Here is an 18,296-nt window from a genome sequence, read left to right on the forward strand (position 1 = left end):
ATTGTAAGCTTTGTTAGATGGCTCCTTTAGATAGTTATGTTTCAAGCACACTGTGACAGAACTTTCTAGTAGACTTTATATATTCACTTTTATATAGATATAGATCTTAGCATAGTTAGTAGTTAAATTAGGTATTAGTACCGTGTTCTTCTCTTTTTACCTATATATATAGATATAGCATTCAAAGTTGCGGTTGTAAATTTTTTCTCAGTGTGAAAACGTTTGTTCTGATGTCTGAAAAGTCCACTGGCTTTAAAAAGTGTTCAGTGTATGGACACAAGATACCCCCCCAAGACCCTCATTCTCTTTGTGTTCATTGGCTAAGTCCTTCTCACTTATAGAATAGCTGCAGTATCTATGGTGTCTTTGCCACCAGAGCACTGCAAGACAGAAAGGAGAAACTTATTTTCAGGAGCCTACTTCCTTCTCAAACAGGGTCCAGAATGTTCTCTGAATCCAAGGTACCTTCCACCTCTACTTCTTCATACAAAAAGAAGAATAAAAAGAAAGAGAGAGAGAGATAAAGTATGAGAAAGAGAGAAATCCTAAGTGACACATAGATAAAAACAAATTGAGAAGAGACAAAAAGAAAGGGGAGAAAAAATGAAGAAAATGTCTCTTGATACAAGCTCTCGTCTGGGTCTAGCATCTAAGTTGTCTAGGCAGTCAGATCCATCTTCAACTGGGATCAAATTCCCTCCCCAAAACCTTCTTTTTGTCTAGGGCTAGTCAGCCCTAGAGTTTATTCACCTACGTCAAAAGCTACCCTCAAGGCCAGCATCTGTAGTTTCCTCTTTGAGGTCTGGTCGATCCACCAGAAGTCTAACTGAGATGGATGTCGAATGAATGATGAATATATGTAATGCAACTTGTATTATTTTTGGTAGTAGCAGTGTGTGGTGTTTTAGTTTGTATAACAAGCAGTCTAAAATGTATTTTAGAAGTTTTTAATAATGAGTACTATTTTTTTATATATCAGTACACCTTGTAGGTACGATCAGGTGATTTGTTGTATTACTATTTAACGGCCTCGTTTTTTTGAGAATGTAATCTGAGGAAGTTACCTTATTGCAGGTGATGAAAAGCGCTTCATTAAATCAGTGAAAATATTTTGGTGTTTGGATTATTTCCACAGAGCCTGTCTGCTGAGTATTGTACATTCTGGTACCTCGGCAATTTGCCTTCAGTGGAACAATTAATCATGCATAAACATTCTGTTTATATATTCACATCAATTAAGTCATTAGCCATAAATTGGCTATAATTTCAAACAAATAAAGTGCAAGTGAGTGCAAATTCTCTTGAACAGTACAAATGTACCCAAAGGTTTTTTAATACATACTAATGAGCTAATTATTAAATGCTGAACTGAACGAAACCAACTACATGAATACATATTCAAACTTATAAATGTTTAAATACATAAGATTAAATACATTACATTAAATACAATTGACAGACAGTTAAACCATAATGCCACCTTCCAAATTCATCCCCTTAGGGTATAAAGTGTGATAATTAAAAATCATTCTGTGTTCTAGTCTATTTAATTCAGTTTTGAAATTATAGCCAATTTATGGCTAATGACTTAATTGATGTGAATATATAAACAGGATGTTTATACATGATTAATTGTTCCACTGAAGGCGAATTGCCATTCATCCTATTGTTTGATTTCCTTCTTACTGGATTTGGTGTTTTTCTGACAATTGGTGTCGTGAATTTTGGATTCAGCGTGTTTTTTTACAATATTAGATCTCAGAAACCTAAATCGCTATGTCAAACAGATAAAGTTTCATATGGTCACAATGCAGTCCATTCTACCCCTATTGAGGAAGGATGATTGGATATGCTCTATCGATCTCCAGGATGCCTACTATCACATCAAGGTCAAGTGGCAATCCAGGAAATTTCTATGTTTCTGACTGGGAGTCAATCACTACCAATTCAGGGCACTGCCATTCAGTCTCACCACAACCTCCTGGATGTTCACCAATATTATGGCAATAGTAGCAGCTCATCTCTGTCTGCAAGATATCCATTACTTCTCATATTTAAATCATTGGCTCCTAACTTCTACCTCCAGGGATCTACTGTTGCAGTACTAGTTATTCCTTATCACTCTTGCAGACCAGTTGGGAATATTAATCAACCACAAGAAGAGTAAACTGTCTGCCATGTAGAACATATAATTTATAGGTTGCCAGATAGACACTGTCCAACAAATTGTGAAATTCCCCATTGCAAGTGTCAAATCATTAAGGTTTGTAGCTTTTCAAGTGATGCAACACCCTCAACCACAGGCAAAACTCATTCTCCATCTCTTAAGGCTGATGGCCTCTTCTATTACACTGGTTCTGTTACTGAGATATCACACAAGAATTCTACAGTGGAAGTTAGCAGTACAATGGACAAAGAAATTTCACTCCTTCACACCAGAGTCTGACTTATTCAGTTATGCAGGAATTACATAAATTGGTGTATTACATCCCCAACCAATATAGGGCAGATCCTTTTACCCACCTGCTCCCAGGGCAACAGTCACCATGGATGCCTCCCTTCTAGGGTGGGGGAGGGGGCATTTCAAAGGGAAGACAATTCAAGGGATGTGGTCATCAACAGAAGCCAGACTTCACATCAATGTCTTGCAGATGAGAACAAACCTCCTATCATTGCAGGCCTTTCAGGATGTTCTACCCAAGGATGTGATTGCTATTCATGCAGACAATATATCAGTGGTCTGGTATATCAACAAGCAAGGTGGAACATGTTCAAACCCTCTTTGCCAAGAAGCCATGCAAGTCGGGTAGTGGGCAATGTCTTCAAACTGCTTTCTAGTAACAATGCAGATTCCTGGAATGTCCAATATACTAGTGTACAGGTTGAGCAAAACTATCCTATTGCCTAATGAGTAGTCTCCCAAACAAACAGTGGCGATAGAGATTTTCAGCCACTGGGGCCAACCTTGTTTTGCCCTCTTTGCTTCTTACCTCAACAACAAATATAGCAGTTATTTTGCCCTCATCCCTCCACAGGGATGGTCACTGAGAGATGCTCTGGCCCATTTTTGGCCCATAGGTCTCCTTTCCACCTTTTCACCAATTCCTCTTCCCATGACGTTCATTCAGAAATCCACAAAGTGCAAGACTAGGGTAATCCTCATTGCCCCTTCCTGCCCTCAGCAGATATGGTTTCCCTTTGTTTGGCCTCATCTGCAGCACCCACCATGGGTTCTGGATCCCACTTCGGATCTGCTCAGTCACCCATCCAAAATGCCTTTACCTAATCTCCAGTCCCTAAAACTAACCACATGGTTTCTCCAATTTTAATGATAGCCAGAGATGTCAGATGTATCTTGCAGTCCAAATAATTTCTTCTTCTCAGAAGGAATAAACCAGAAAGACTTATATAAGCAAATGGAAAAGGCTTTCAATTTGGGAATTCTCAAAGGGCTTAGACCTCTTTTCAGCCCCTCTACCAGTGATACTGGATTTCCTTTTTGAACTTTTTATGGGACGTTCCAGTTATTCTACTTATTAAAGTCCAGATGGATGTCATTTCAATTTTTCCCATTAGACATAATGATCCATCTATTGCACCTCTTAAGGTGAGTAAAGCTTTTCTTAAGGGAATGGTTTTTACTGAGACCTTCTGCTTGAGATCCAGTTCTTCCCTGGAATGTTACAGTTTTGTTTTAATCTTTGACCCCAAAGCCCGTCAGACTTGTGGTATCAACTGATTTAAAATTCCTCTCTTGGAAAACTATCTTTTTGATTCTCATTACATCAGCAAAATGAGTTTTGGAGCTACATGCAGTTGCATGCAAGCTGCCCTTCCTTACTTTCCACAGGGATAGAGTTTCACTGAGAAAGAATCCCTCCTTCCTTCCCAAAGTGGCACTGGAAGCTAACCTCAACCACCAAATTGATTTGCTGATTCTTTCCAAATTTTGTTATTAAAGGAGAACACATCCTACATACCTTAGATGTCCATAGAAAAATCAGGCTCTATTTATGTTGTACTAAAGATGTTAAAAAAAAATCACACCAGCTATTTGTATCCTTTTCCAAGACAAAACTTGGATGACGTGTGTCAAAAGTTATGCTTTCTAGGTGGCGGGCAGATTACATTTAATTTGTTTATAAGATAATAAGGCTGTTTTAACAGTCTAAACATAAGGCTCATGCTACCAGAGTGATGGCAACTTCAACAGCTTTTGGAAAAAAGAGTACCTGTCAGTAATATATGTGCAGCACAACTTGATCTGCAGCTCATGTCTTTATATCTCATTACAAGTTGGATGTGCAATCTAGAGCTTGCACATTCTTTGGCTCTGCCATTCTCAGGAATGTCCTTCCTTGAGTCTACTCAGGTCCCTTTTGGGTTGCTCGGCAATCTGCCCCACATGTTGAATCAGACAAAAATATCAACATCCGATAAGAAAGTTATGTACTTAACATAACGGTGCATATGTGTTGTGTTACTTTCATCTGATTCAACTCCCCTCTCTCCCTGCTTCCCCCTTCCAAATTGTCAGTTTTCATCTTGTGGGGCTTAATCAGACCTTGATGGGACCCTGTCTGTCTCTTGTTCCACTTTTCCTCTACAGTGGATAATCTTATACAATCCTGTTTCGTTATTCCTTCCTGCAATTATTGGAGAACATTTGGAATCAGTCAGCAAGCTTCATCTGATGGAAATAAGCTGGGAGGAGGGAATTATGGCTAGGGAGTGGCGTTATTGCTCTCAGATCCAATACTCTGGTATAAGGGGTTGGTGTGGGATCTGACCGGATCCTACATCTGGCATGTTGAACAAGGCAAAAATAAGACAACACAGATCTATCATTATGGTAAGTACATACCTTTTAATCACTTGGAAAGTAAGAATCTGCTTATTTCAACACAAAGATGAACATTTCCTACTACGTGAGTATTATTACTAAAATTTCCTGAGGTTGTGCAGTTACAGGACATGACAAGCCAAAGTGTTGTTACTGTGTTGAAATCAAAATATAGAATTCCTAAAGAAATATCATATAATTCAATATGTGAGGCAGGGAATTTGAAATTTTCAGAATCAGAGAGAGTTCAAGCATACTATTTCAGGTCTTAGGTATCCCCAGAACTCTGGGAAATTAGAATGTATGCTTCAAACAGTGAAAAATCAGATAAGTGAATGATTAATGAGATGTTCCACTCTTGGAAAGGGTTGTTCATGATATTTCACTTCAAGATCTCCATCAGAGGAAGTTTTTGGATTGCAGCACATACAACAATGGATGCCTTGGAACTTGATCCGACCAGGAGACTGCATACACTGTAGCAGGAATTCCAGATGTGTGGAAATACACATTCATCCTAGGTTTAAAATAGCAGGCACTGCACCTGGCTTTCCAATCGGGATATGTTAGAAGCATACAAAAAAACCCTCTTACACTCCCTTGAATGATAGAAATTGTTCCTGCCTCTCAACTCCCCCTCTATCTCCTGGTGTTCAAGGACTCAAGCAATCAAAAGGGGTGAATGTGGTAATGGGGCATAACAGCTTAACATATGTTGTAGATAAGGAACAAAAAATAAATAATCTGTCATTGCAGATAGAAAAGCAATGAATATCTTTGTTCTATCACATTGTCTTCTGTGTACTGTTGGTTGAGCTGGACCACTGATGACTAAAAATAGCAATTCAAAATTTGTATCCATCTACACTGTTGGCATTTTGCAGCTACCCATAACACCCTCATGGTGGTTTGCACATAGTATACATGTTAAGTGCCTACAGCCATTCTAACTTATTAGTCCACAGTCTACAGCATACATTCAAATTGGACAAACATCAATTAGTACAGTTGTAGAGGTGTAACAATTTATTCCCATGACAGATTGTGCAGGTTATGGCTTGTTTTATATTTCTGACTATATTAGTCTGGTAACTTGCTGAACAATATCTCAGTATGATTCCTGATGGACAAATTTGCCAATGGAAGAAGGTGTTTAGCTTGTATAATTACTGACATGCTCCAAATTATTTGCAAAGTTATTTATGTATTTACTGACATTTTTGTTTTCTGGGGAGTCCAACTGAGCAGTGCCCTTTTTCACACTAGATTTAAAATAACAGACACCTGGCAGAGGCTAGGGGAGGAAAAGCTCCATTATACACAGATCATGGACATCATTTACATTGTTTCATCATTTACAGTCAGTTTCATTCATGAGCAGCAGTTCCATTATTCAGAGATCTTTGATATCAGTTACATTATTTACAAACAGTTTAGATTTAAATAACAGTTACATGGCCTGTATATGAATACAGTTTTAAGATAAAGAGTTAGAACAGTCCAAAGAAAGGAAGGAGGGGAGGAGGTAAAAGGAAGATAAATGAGATGAAATGATAGAGGTGGGTATAGTTGTGATAACAGTACATTGAGTTTTGTGCAGCAGAGTGTTATGGCACAAATTCATTTAACTATTATTAGTACCATTTAATCAGGGATGGTGCAGCTGCAGAGCCATTTATCTATAAGGTGTTGCTTTAGCTGGCATTTAAAGTATTTCATACTGCAGATTGTTCATAAGTGGTGTTGGATGGTATTCCAGCTATAAGCAATGCAGTGTGAATGCAGGGAGTATCCTGCATTGCTGTTTGGTTTAGTTATGGAGGGTAATGACTTGTTAGTGGATCATAGATGTCTCTTTGTAGTTTAAGACTGAATGATGGAGTGAAGATGGGAATTTCTTAGGGGTGTGCAGTAGTTTGAAGTGTTATTAATTGAGAGTGCAAAAGAGAATTATTTAGTATGAGCCAGTGTAGTTGATTTAGAGAGAGGCAGTGAGATGATCTTTAATGTTGGTTGGTTGGTTGCAAATTTGGCTACTTCACTGTAGTATTCTAGTTTGGCTTTGTGACATTCGGTTAATATCCCACCAGACTGCAACCAGTATGTGACATCCCCTACTTAAAACCTGGGTCAGTAATTAAGGAGCCTCAGTCTTCACATCTGACTCCAGTGTGGGAGCATCAAGGAAAACACCAGAGCACAGAGCACACAAGAGTAAAATTCCACAATTTCCCTTAAGAGCACAACAGAAACATGTTCTATTTTATGAGGCTTGACTATATACCTCTGTCCACACCAAATGTAATCCCTTCAGAGGAATCTGTTCCAGTGTAAGACCTCTGACTCACTCACACTCAAAATAAATTTAAATCTCACAGACTCTAACACTTATGGGAAGCCTGACACGGATTTCCAGCTGTGTCCCCTCCCCAATACAAATTGTAAATGCTGTCACCAGAGGTAGACATGTCTACATGCCATTCAAAGGGTGATCAATTATTAGAAATTAAATATCAGAATAAATGATAGTTATGACCAGAAGCAGCCTGGCATTCAAGGTGACCTAGGGAATATCAAACAGGTATAAACACTCTCTAATCTCTAAAGAACACACTGATTTTCCAGTCACAATGTAAAGTAATGAAAAACATTTAATAATAAATAAAATGATTGCAAGAATGTAAATCAATAATTTTCAATAAACGCCAGAATTCAATCACCAGAAATATACAGTTAAACTGTAGGATAGAAGTCCATCATCTTAGAAAAACTCTATCTAAATAACTAAACTTCCCTAATCTAACTAGAAAATATTGTCCCTGATCTAATGTAAAACATAACAGCAAGGCAAAGGCAGGCTTACAGTTTTTGGTGAGTCCTTTTTCTTGGGTATCCACTGCACAGCACTGTAACTGACTGCAACTCTTAACTAACTGCCCACAACTGACTTCAACAGTCTCTTTTACAGTCCAGGTTAATAGTTGCAACTGTGTTATTTTACAAAATAACCATCAGCTGTTTGAAAAAGTTTGTTTTCCTGTCAGTCATCTGTTCAAATAATCACCTAGCAACCAGGAACATTCTAATGACATCACCTACTGATCAACTGATTCTTCACAGACAGTTTGTAGTTTAGAATTTCCTTCACAAACATGTGCAATTAGAAATGTATCAAAACACTAACAAATTATTTAAACATTTTGTATAAACAGGGAAATACTCAACATTTTAAAAACTTATTTACATTTTCAGAATTAGACATGCTAGCATACAATACAAGTTAATGTGAGAATATACACAGATCTTCTCCCAGACATGCTAACATAGATGACAGTGTTCATTTTCTTTACATTCTTATAGAGAGGTGTTGAAATTGGTTAGGATAGGAAAGGCAAACAATAGGATGGGGAGTATAAAAGAAGTTGCTATATTTTCTCTAGCAGAGTCAGCAAGGTAGTGTACAAAATATGCAAAAAAGCTGCAGTTTTCTCACTTCTAAAATACCCTATTCATAAATGTAGTACACCATCTTGTAAGACACAGAGTTGGGGAACAATAGTGTATGATGTCCATTATGTTTAATTCATAAACATAACACTGTTAAACAACTGAGTTAAGAGTTATGTTATTGAACCATGCAAATTCACCTCACAAAGTGAATAGTGGACTACAACACCTATGCTGGACATAGTGCAATAAAAGCATACCATATATGATGTATATTAAATGCTATACTCAGGCACTATGGTGCATGACAGCCTAACTGCGCAAGTTGAAAAGAGTGTGGGTCCATAGGACTGGTGATGTACACTGCATTCTGCATGACAATCCTAACCAGTGTGTGTATAGAGTCATCCTGATCATACACCTGCTTATCTACAGACTACTGCTGCTGCATGAATCCACTACATTGGAATGATACATAAAAAATTACAGTGATCCATATATAAAGATAAGGATGACTTATTCATAAAAGTAATGATATACACAGTATTAAACTTTGGCACAGCAGTAAACTATATGCAACACATCAATATGTATTCAATTATATTCTGAGCTTTGGCTGGCTAACATCTACCTGAAATCAACTGGACGTATAAGTGAATTTAAGTACACTTTTATCTGCTCTTTTTCATATAGTACTGTATTTTATTTATTTATTTGTGTTTTTCACTGAATATTAACTCAACTGAAGTTGTGGCTGTCTCACTACAGAGTACTTGTTAGAATTTCTGTGTAGCCATTGATAGCAGTGGGGGTAGTTTCACCTCATCACTGATATTCTGTCCTGCCTTATATAAGTGGTACATTTTGAGTTATCTCTGCTTAATATCTGAGTTTTGGCCGGCTAACATCTACCTGAAATCAACTGGACATATAAGTGAATTTAAGTACACTTTCATTTGCTCTTTTTCATAAGCACTGTATTTAATTTATTTATTTGTGTTTTTCACTGAATATTAACTCAACTGAAGTTGTTGCTGTCTCTCTACAGAGTACTTGTTAGAATTTCTGTGTAGCCATTGATAGCAGTGGGGGTAGTTTCAACTCATCACTGATATTCTGTCCTGCCTTATATAAGTGGTACATTTTGAGTTATCTCAGCTTAATATCTGAGCTTTGGCTAGCTAACATCTACCTGAAGTCAACTGGATGTATAAGTGAATTTAAGTACATTTTTATTTGCTCTTTTTCATATAGTACTGTATTTAATTTATTTATTTGTGTTTTTCACTGAATATTAACTCAACGGAAGTTGTGGCTGTCTCTCTACAGAATACTTGTTAGAATTTCTGTGTAGCCATTGATAGCAGTGGGGGTAGTTTCACCTCATCACTGATATTCTGTCCTGCCTTATATAAGTGGTACATTTTGAGTTATCTCTGCTTAATATCTGAGCTTTGGCCAGCTAACATCTACCTGAAATCAACTGGATGTTTAAGTGAATTTAAGTACACTTTTATCTGCTCTTTTTCATATAGTGTTGTATTTAATTTATTTATTTGTGTTTTTCATTGAATATTAACTCAACTGAAGTTGTGGCTGTCTCTCTACAGTTAGTTCCCCACCCACCCTCCCTGTTCTTGTTTTGGTGTTAATGGTGGCTTTGAAATTGCCCACCCCTCTTGTGGATTTGTATTTGGATACTCCTTCTGGGCCTGTCTCATTTGCTCACTCAATTGAGTGCAGTGAGATCATATTTTGATTCCAGGCACTCCTACTGTGTACAAAGAGAGCATTTGGAAAGGACAAACCCTGTAGCCTCTTAATCCTGCTCTGTTCCCTCCCTAAAAAAATAAATAAATAAAAAAGTAAAATATATATATATATATATTTTATTCAGCTGCTCTTACTGTAACTGTCTTAGTTGCTCTTCTGCATGCTGTTATCTGTTCAGTCGCTGTTACTCTGCACATATTACTGCTTGTTATTAGCCTTCTAATTTACTGCCTTCTGCACTTGTTTTTTAGTCATTTGTTAATTTAATTGCATTTATTTGAACTGTATTTGCCATAATGTTGCTACACACTCAGGTGTGCTGGCCTGCACTGCAATTTGAATTGTATTTACTGCTGTTTTAGCTGCTTTTCTGCAACAAAAAAAAAATCTAAGCTTGTTTCCTGCCTTTTCTGTAACTAGTCAAGTCCAGATACAGACTTGCTGTATCCAGGACTGTTGGTAAGCTTCTGAGCCCCCAAACTTTTCTGTGTTGGAGGGAAGCCTTCTAGCTTATCAGTGGGAGTGGTAAGCACTAGGTAGCCTATCTACCATGGGAAGAGTGGGTTTTGGCCCTGAAATTGCAGTTCATTGGCCATTTGGGCAGTTTTTCCATCTCTTTCTACTTTCTGGTTAAAAGCCCATTTTGCGTTTGGTCCCTGCCTTTCCTATAACTAGTGTAGTCCAGGTACAGATTTGTTGTATCCAGGACTGTTGGTAAGCTTCTGAGCCCCCCAAGCTGTTCTGTGTTAGAGAGAAACCTTCTAGCTTATCAGTGGGAGTGGTAAGCACTAGGTAACCTATCTACCACAGGAGGAGTGGTTTCTGGCCCAGAAATTATAGTTTATTGGCTGTTTGGGAAGCTTTTCCATCTCTTTCAACCTTCTGATTTAAAAGCCTGTGTTTGCGCTTGTTTCCTGCCTTTCCTGTTACTAGTCTAGTCCAAGTATAGATTTGCTGTATTCAGGACTCTTTGTAAGCTTCTGATCCCCCAAAGCCTTTCCATGTTGGAGGGAAGCCTTCTAGCTTATCAGTGGGAGTGGTAAGCATCAGGTAGCCTATCTACCACAAGAGGAGTGGTCCCTGGCCCAGAAATTGTAGCTATTGGCTGTTTGAGCAGTTTTTTTCCATCTCTTTCAACTTTCTGGTTTGAAAGCTGCACTTGCGCCTGCTTCCCGCCTTTCCTATAACTAGCCTAGTCCGGTTATAGAGTTGCTGTATCCAGGATTGTTAGTAAGCTTCTGAGCCCCCCAAGCCTTTCTGTGTTGGAGGGAAGCCTTCTAACTTATCAGTGGGAGTGGTAAGCACTAGGTAGCCTATTCTCCACAGGAAGAGTGAGTTTTGGCCCAGAAATTATAGTTTATTTGGCCGTTTGGGCAGTTTTCCATCTCTTTCAACTTGCTGGCTTAAAAGCCTGCATTTGTACTTGTTCCCCACCTTTCTTGTAACTAACCTAGTCCAGATATAGAGTTACTGTATCCAGGACAGTTGGTATGCTTCTGAGCCCCACAATCCTTTCTGTGTTGGAAGAAAGCCTTCTAGCTTATCAGTGGAAGTGGTAAGCACTAGGTAGCCTGTCTACCACGAGAGGAGAGGTTCTTGGCCCAGAAATTGTAGTTTATTGACCATTTGGACAGTTTGTCCATCTCTGTCAACTTTCTGGTTTAAAAGACCACATCTGTGCTTGTTTCCCATCTTTCCTGTAAATAACCTATTGGGTAGCACTAGAAAGGCATAAACTGATACAAGCCTTCTAGCTTACAAGAGAGACTTTGGAGTGATTAAATATGTTTTCTGTATTTTCTTGCTGTACTTAACTGTTTTCTGCCTAAATGCAGATTTTCCAGCATTTATTGTGATTTAAAAGCTTGTTTTTTTCACATATTTTACTGCCTGCACTTTTAAAAAATTGTTTTTTGTTTAAATAATTTAACTGTTGTAGGCTACACACTAAAGTGCAATAGGCTTTTCTGATCGTTTGTAGTCGTTTAAAGCTGTTTTAAGAGTAATTTTTACTGTTTTTGCTTTATCTTTTAAAAAAAACAAAAAAAATCCTTGTTTCTCTCCTTTCTAAGCTAGTATAGTCCAGTTTTCAGGCTAGTGCTGAATTCAGGGCTGTAATACTAGTTTCTGAGTTGCCCATACCTTACTTGGATAGAAGGAACATTCTCTGTTCACCTGTGAAAGAGGGGAACTTTGAGCAACCTATCTGTCCCTGGAGGAGTGGTTCCAGCCCAGAAGTTAGTAGTGTATTGGCCATTTTGGGTTAATTTCTATCTCTTTCATTTCCCTATTATAAAAACCGTGTTTGCATGGTTTTGCACACTGGGCAGCACCGGTTAGGTACAGCTAAATTATTCCCGACTCCACTAAGTCTCCTCTTCAGTTTTTCCCTTGAAACTAGTCTAACTCTCAACCTAAGCACTCAAAAAGCATCCTACAGCCCAGCACTTGCTCAGACCTTATAGCTAGCACTAATATACCCTGGCACTGATTGCCCAGCAGGTAAGGATCTTTATTCACCCCTCACCAACCAAGCAACTAAGCAGCTCACCCTACTATTCAGGCATGACCAAAGGGCAATTTCAGGTGTACTCTCCAGTCCAGCTGGTGAATCTGGGTATCCTGAGGCAATGTTATAACTGCCTCATGTACACAGACAACCTTCTCCTCCTACCACAAAACACTAACATATAAGAGAGATGCAATTATACAGCCAAACTGGAAGCTAAGCTGTCTCCACTCAAGACTGGAACAGACAGTCAAGAGGAGAAGGGTAACACTTGCACCACACCTCCAGCCACACGCAGACCTACTAAAATAGCACTGGCATAAAATACACATAAATACACAAAATCATACTCGGAGGCTCTAAATAAAAACCTGCAAAAGCATCAGAGACCTCAAAAGCAGACACCCAAACAACCTGCACCTCCCGTCAGAAACCAGACAACACATAAAACACAAAATCAGTGTGCCGCACAATCACAGTCCTTAAAGCAAAATAACATACCTAACACACTAGTAATAGGTGACTCTATAGTCAGACACACTGCCGTCCCACTCACTAGGCTGGACAAGCAGAAGGTTACTGTTAGCTGCCTGTCGGAAGCTAGAATCCACCACATAACACAAGCACTCAGGTCACTCCAAAACAAGTACAGCTATGACTCTGTCATTGTTCATGTTGGTGTGAATGACCTGAGATATACCTCCCTGGACTACATGAAAAGAGACATGGAAGAGCTCTCTGATCATGTAGCCCAGGCTGATATGACCCTGACCCTGAGTAGCATCTTGCTCTCACCAAGAATGATACCTCAGTATAAAGAAAAAATGATCAATTTCAACAATTGGCTAAGCTTCTGGTGTCATTCAGAGGGGATCCAGTGTCTGTCAGCCTGGGATGACATGCTCGACAAGCCACATTGCTTCACAGGAGACGGCTTGCACCTGTCACCCCTAGGCTTTTGAATACTGGCCAAGGCTCTTGCTGCTCCCATAGTGCCTTTTTAGGCAAGGCTCAGAAGTCAAACCCACCAACGTAAACAGCACAATTAACAAAAAACTGAGGGTTATGCTACTCAATGCCAGGAGTTTAAATCTCAAAATGCACGCGCTCGAAGCACTCCTCAGAATGGAGAACGTTGACATCTGTGCAATAACTGAAACCTGGTTCAAGCCTCCAGAGAGCACTCTAGCACTACCGGGCTGCAACTTATACCACACATTTCGGCCACAGAACACGGACTGAAACACAAAAGGAGGGGGTGTATCCATATTCATCAAGGATACCTACACCACCAGGTTAGTGGCACAGCATGATACCTCTGAGATCATCCATGTGCAACTAACATCGGGCAAATCTGCAATGCAAATTGTGGCCTGCTACAGATTGCCCTCCATGACCACCACTCCACCTTTCTGGAGACACTGGAAAACATGAAGGTCCTACCGAACACCCTGATATTGGGCGATTTCTATTACCCTACCATTCACTGGGAAAACTACTCGAGTACAAATTCCCAGGCCCAGCGCTTCCTGGAATTCATCAACTCAAATGCCCAGGATCAGCTGGTAAACTCCTCTACCAGAGGTGAAAACATATTGGACATGTTCATCACCAACATGGGCGACAGGTGTTTCACACCGGAGGTCAACCTGTCACTGGTTAGATCAGACCATAAACTAATCACTCTGGATGTCCACCCCCCCCCCCAACTAAGGAAACCACAGTAAAAAACTTTTCTAAAGCAAACTTCACATTACTTAAGACAGAGGTGGTAAGTTTCACAGCCCCCACACTAAAGGATAATTCTGCCCAAGATGCAGAAACCTTTACAAATGCACTCTATGAGCACCTACAAGGATGCATGGATCATGCCATCCCTAGCAAAACCAAGACTCACTCCTCTAAGAGAAGGAAACCATTTTGGTGGACCCCTGCCATAAACAGGCTATACAATAGAATGAGGAAACTAGTTCAGAAAAAAAGCAAATCCCAAGAAGGAAAGACATCCCTGATCAGTATCAGTAAGAAACTAAGGTCCCTCATGAAATCATCCAAGGCTAACTTCTAAAGAAAAATAGCCAAGGATTCAAAAGATAACCACAAAGCCTTCTTTAGCTATGTTAAGAATCTAAGTGGCAACTTGCAGATATGCACTGAACTAGTGCAAAATAGCACAAAATATACTGAACCTACTAATATTGCCAACATCCTGGCAGATAGATTCACTGCAAACTTCACCCCCCTCTCACCTCCAAAAGGGCCCACAACAATACCGGAAAAGCATAGTGTCCCAAAAATCACAGAAGCACAGGTGAAAGCAGCCCTTTCAAAAGCCAAAAACACAGCCTCAGTGGACCAGATGGTGTCCCAGGCTGCGTCTTGCACGAACTACAGAACGAACTAACCCCCCACCTAAACAAGCTGTTCAACCTCAGCCTCTCCACAGGCTACGTGCCCATAGAATGTAGCACAGCAACGGTTATTCCTCTCAACAAAGGAGGGGCTACAACTGACCCTGGTAACTATTGCCCCATAAGCCTGACTAGCCTGGTCTGCAAGGCTATGGACCGTATCATCATGGAACTCATTAACAAAGACATTGGGAACCTCCAAACACTTGACGCAACTGAGTATGGCTTTGTTAAGGGCAGATCATGCCTACTAAATCTGGTTGACTTCTTTGAGACAGTCACCAAGGCCATAGAAGAGGGAAAGGTGGTTCACACAGCCTACCTTGACCTTGCCAAGGCTTTTGACACCATTCATAACTCAGGTATTACAGAAAAACTCACCAGCCTGAACATAAACCCCTACGTCACGAGATGGGATGCAATCTGGCTTATAGACAGACAGAACTCACACGGTAAGAATAGCGGGCTCCAGGTCCATCTGTCAACCAGTCACAAGTGGTGTCTCGCAAGGCTCGGTCCTGGGACCCCTACTGTTTGGCATATACTTCTCAGAAGTACAGGCAAACACAGGAGGACTATGGCTAAACAAGTTCACTGATGATTGCAAACTGGGAGCCATAATTGACTTTCCGACTGACACTGACATCCTCCAAAAGGGCCTTACTGAGATGGACACCTGGTGTCAAAGTCATGGCCTCAAGCTAAATGCCAAAAAATGCATAGTCATCCCGTTTGGGAAAAACAAAACACCCACGAATTACCACATAGGTGGCAGCCCCCTTAATACAGAAGAGGTAATAAGAGATCTGGGGACCCAGGTAGATAGTAATCTCTCCTTTGACAATCATATTGCCAAAGTAGTTAGGAAATCCTTCTATGTGGCCCATCTAATTACTAAAGGGTTCGCATCAAGAAATAAAGATGTTATAGTGCCCCTCTGCTCGTCACTCATTAGACCCATCATAGAGTACAATGCCCCATTTGGGATGTACCTCACAAGGCACTTCCAACAGCTGGAAAGACCACAAAAGTACCTCACCAAGAGGATTTCTGGCCTCAAACATATGTCCTATGCATCCCGACTGAAAAATCTCCGACTGTACTCAGTGGCATATCGCTTACTCAGAGGTGATCTCTGCCTGACTTACAAAGCCATGTCCAACTCAGAACTGATGGACATGCTCCACCTAAAGAAATCCAAGTCACTGCGAGCCACGCGCTCTAGTGAGCTAAACCTCACCACAACAATAAATAGAACATGCAGGAGGGATAGATTCCTGTCACAGAGACTCCCCATGCTTTGGAACAAAATTCCAAACTACATCAGGCAGAGCCCCTCACTAACACTCTTTAAGAGAAACCTTGACGAGTGGATTGGTAACAGAAAATACACTCCTGGGATCACTTCATTGACTCTGCTTGACAGAGGATCAGTTAATTAATCAATGGGGCGGTGAAAGCCAACACACTCTGGCTAGGCTTATAAATGCTCTCGGGCAGATAGCCTAGTACCTACCTATGAACCTATGAACCTATTTATATAACAGAAAAAGCTGGTCTGGCTTGCTTATCTCATTCACTCCAATGGAGCTCAGCAAGTTTGCACTGTAACTTCCAATGGCCGGAGCTTAAGCCTTTTGTCAGAATCAAATTATGTTTTCACATTTCAAACAAATATTCATATCTCTGGAACAATAGGGGTTATGAAAGAAATATAAATGCAAACTCTTCAGCACAAACTATTTTTATAATGGTGGTATTCTTTAGGTTCTAGGCCTTAAACTGAATTTTATAAGTCACAGTAAACACAGTAACTATTACATTTGTAATAGTTTGTAAACAACTTACAATATCTCAGTGATCGCTCAAATTACACACATACTGTCATTAACATTTTATTCAACTATCTGAGATCATTCATATGAGGCTGAGGCGTTATGCCTGTGTTACTTGGCTGTTGATATATTTAGACAAATGTGAAAATTATATCTATATAAATTAATATCATAAAACAACAATTAATATCTATTTGCCTGCACTAGACAGAAGTCAAATATTAATGCAGTTGAGTTTGTCATTGTGTAAGCTTTAAGATGAAATCTTTTAAAATCTTGTACATAGTATGGTTTTGGAATTATTAATGCAAATATGATGAACAGGCAATATTTAACACCTAGAGGCATCAGTAGGAGTTAACTACAGATGCACCTGGAAGCGTCACTCGGATATAATGAGATCAGTGGTGTAGGGTTGCATTAGCTCCTCTAGTCTGCTGGGTACGTGGGTGTGTTACTAGATGGTGCAACCTGGCAGAAATGTGCCAGCTGTTTATATGGCACAGAAGGAGGGCCTCATGTCAAGTTGCCTGCCTGGGGACATGAAGCAGGATGCTGGTACCACCAGATGTGTGGGAAGGTGATGTCTTATTGGGATCTCTGACAATATCAGCACCTAGAATATGTCACGTACTGAGCCACTAACACAGTGTTGTCTACTATTATGTTACCCAAGATGACATGGTCCAACCATGACCCAAGAAATCCTGATGCCATCTGGTGCCTATATGCCCAGTGATATTTGGCAAGCATACAATAGCATGTCCCATCAGTCTCATGAGCAACCTAAGGTCCCTGATGGCCACACATATACCTGACAAGAGGTTCTTCAAGTGGTTCAGATGTTTGATAGCATACTGGACAACCCAGACCACCCCCCCATACATACAGCCTTGGTGATGTCTTCTAGCTTCCTTTGTACCATCTTGGGCAGAGTATGTACACAATCACATCTAAATGCATGAGGCAACACACACACACACACACACACACACACACACACACACACACACACACACACACACACACACACACAGACACACACACACACACACACACACACACACACATATATATATATATATATATATATATATATATATATATATATATATATATATATACATACCTGTAATAGGATACCTACCAATATATTTGTCATACATTATGGATTAGATATGATCAACACAACTGGTAATGTAATCGGTCTACAAAAATGCTACTGCTGACTTATACACACTGTGGCATTGTCTGTCCCACCCATATACAGACAATGGGCAGAAAGAACACCAAGGCTAACGTAAAGTTCCAAGGCTGGAAGCAGATGTCTGGGCGAACTAGTCCACGTAAACAAATCCAATGTCTGTTAAAAAAGGAATTTATTGAATCCAATTAAAAAATAATAAAAAGTCCCTGGATGCTCACATACGATAAGCACTTTCGATTAAATCTTCTTCAGATCGTAAATAAATTATTCG

This window comes from Protopterus annectens, chromosome 7.part1 (assembly GCF_019279795.1).
Source record: "Protopterus annectens isolate FY-2018-M chromosome 7.part1, PAN1.0, whole genome shotgun sequence".
Lineage (NCBI taxonomy): Eukaryota > Metazoa > Chordata > Ceratodontiformes > Protopteridae > Protopterus > Protopterus annectens.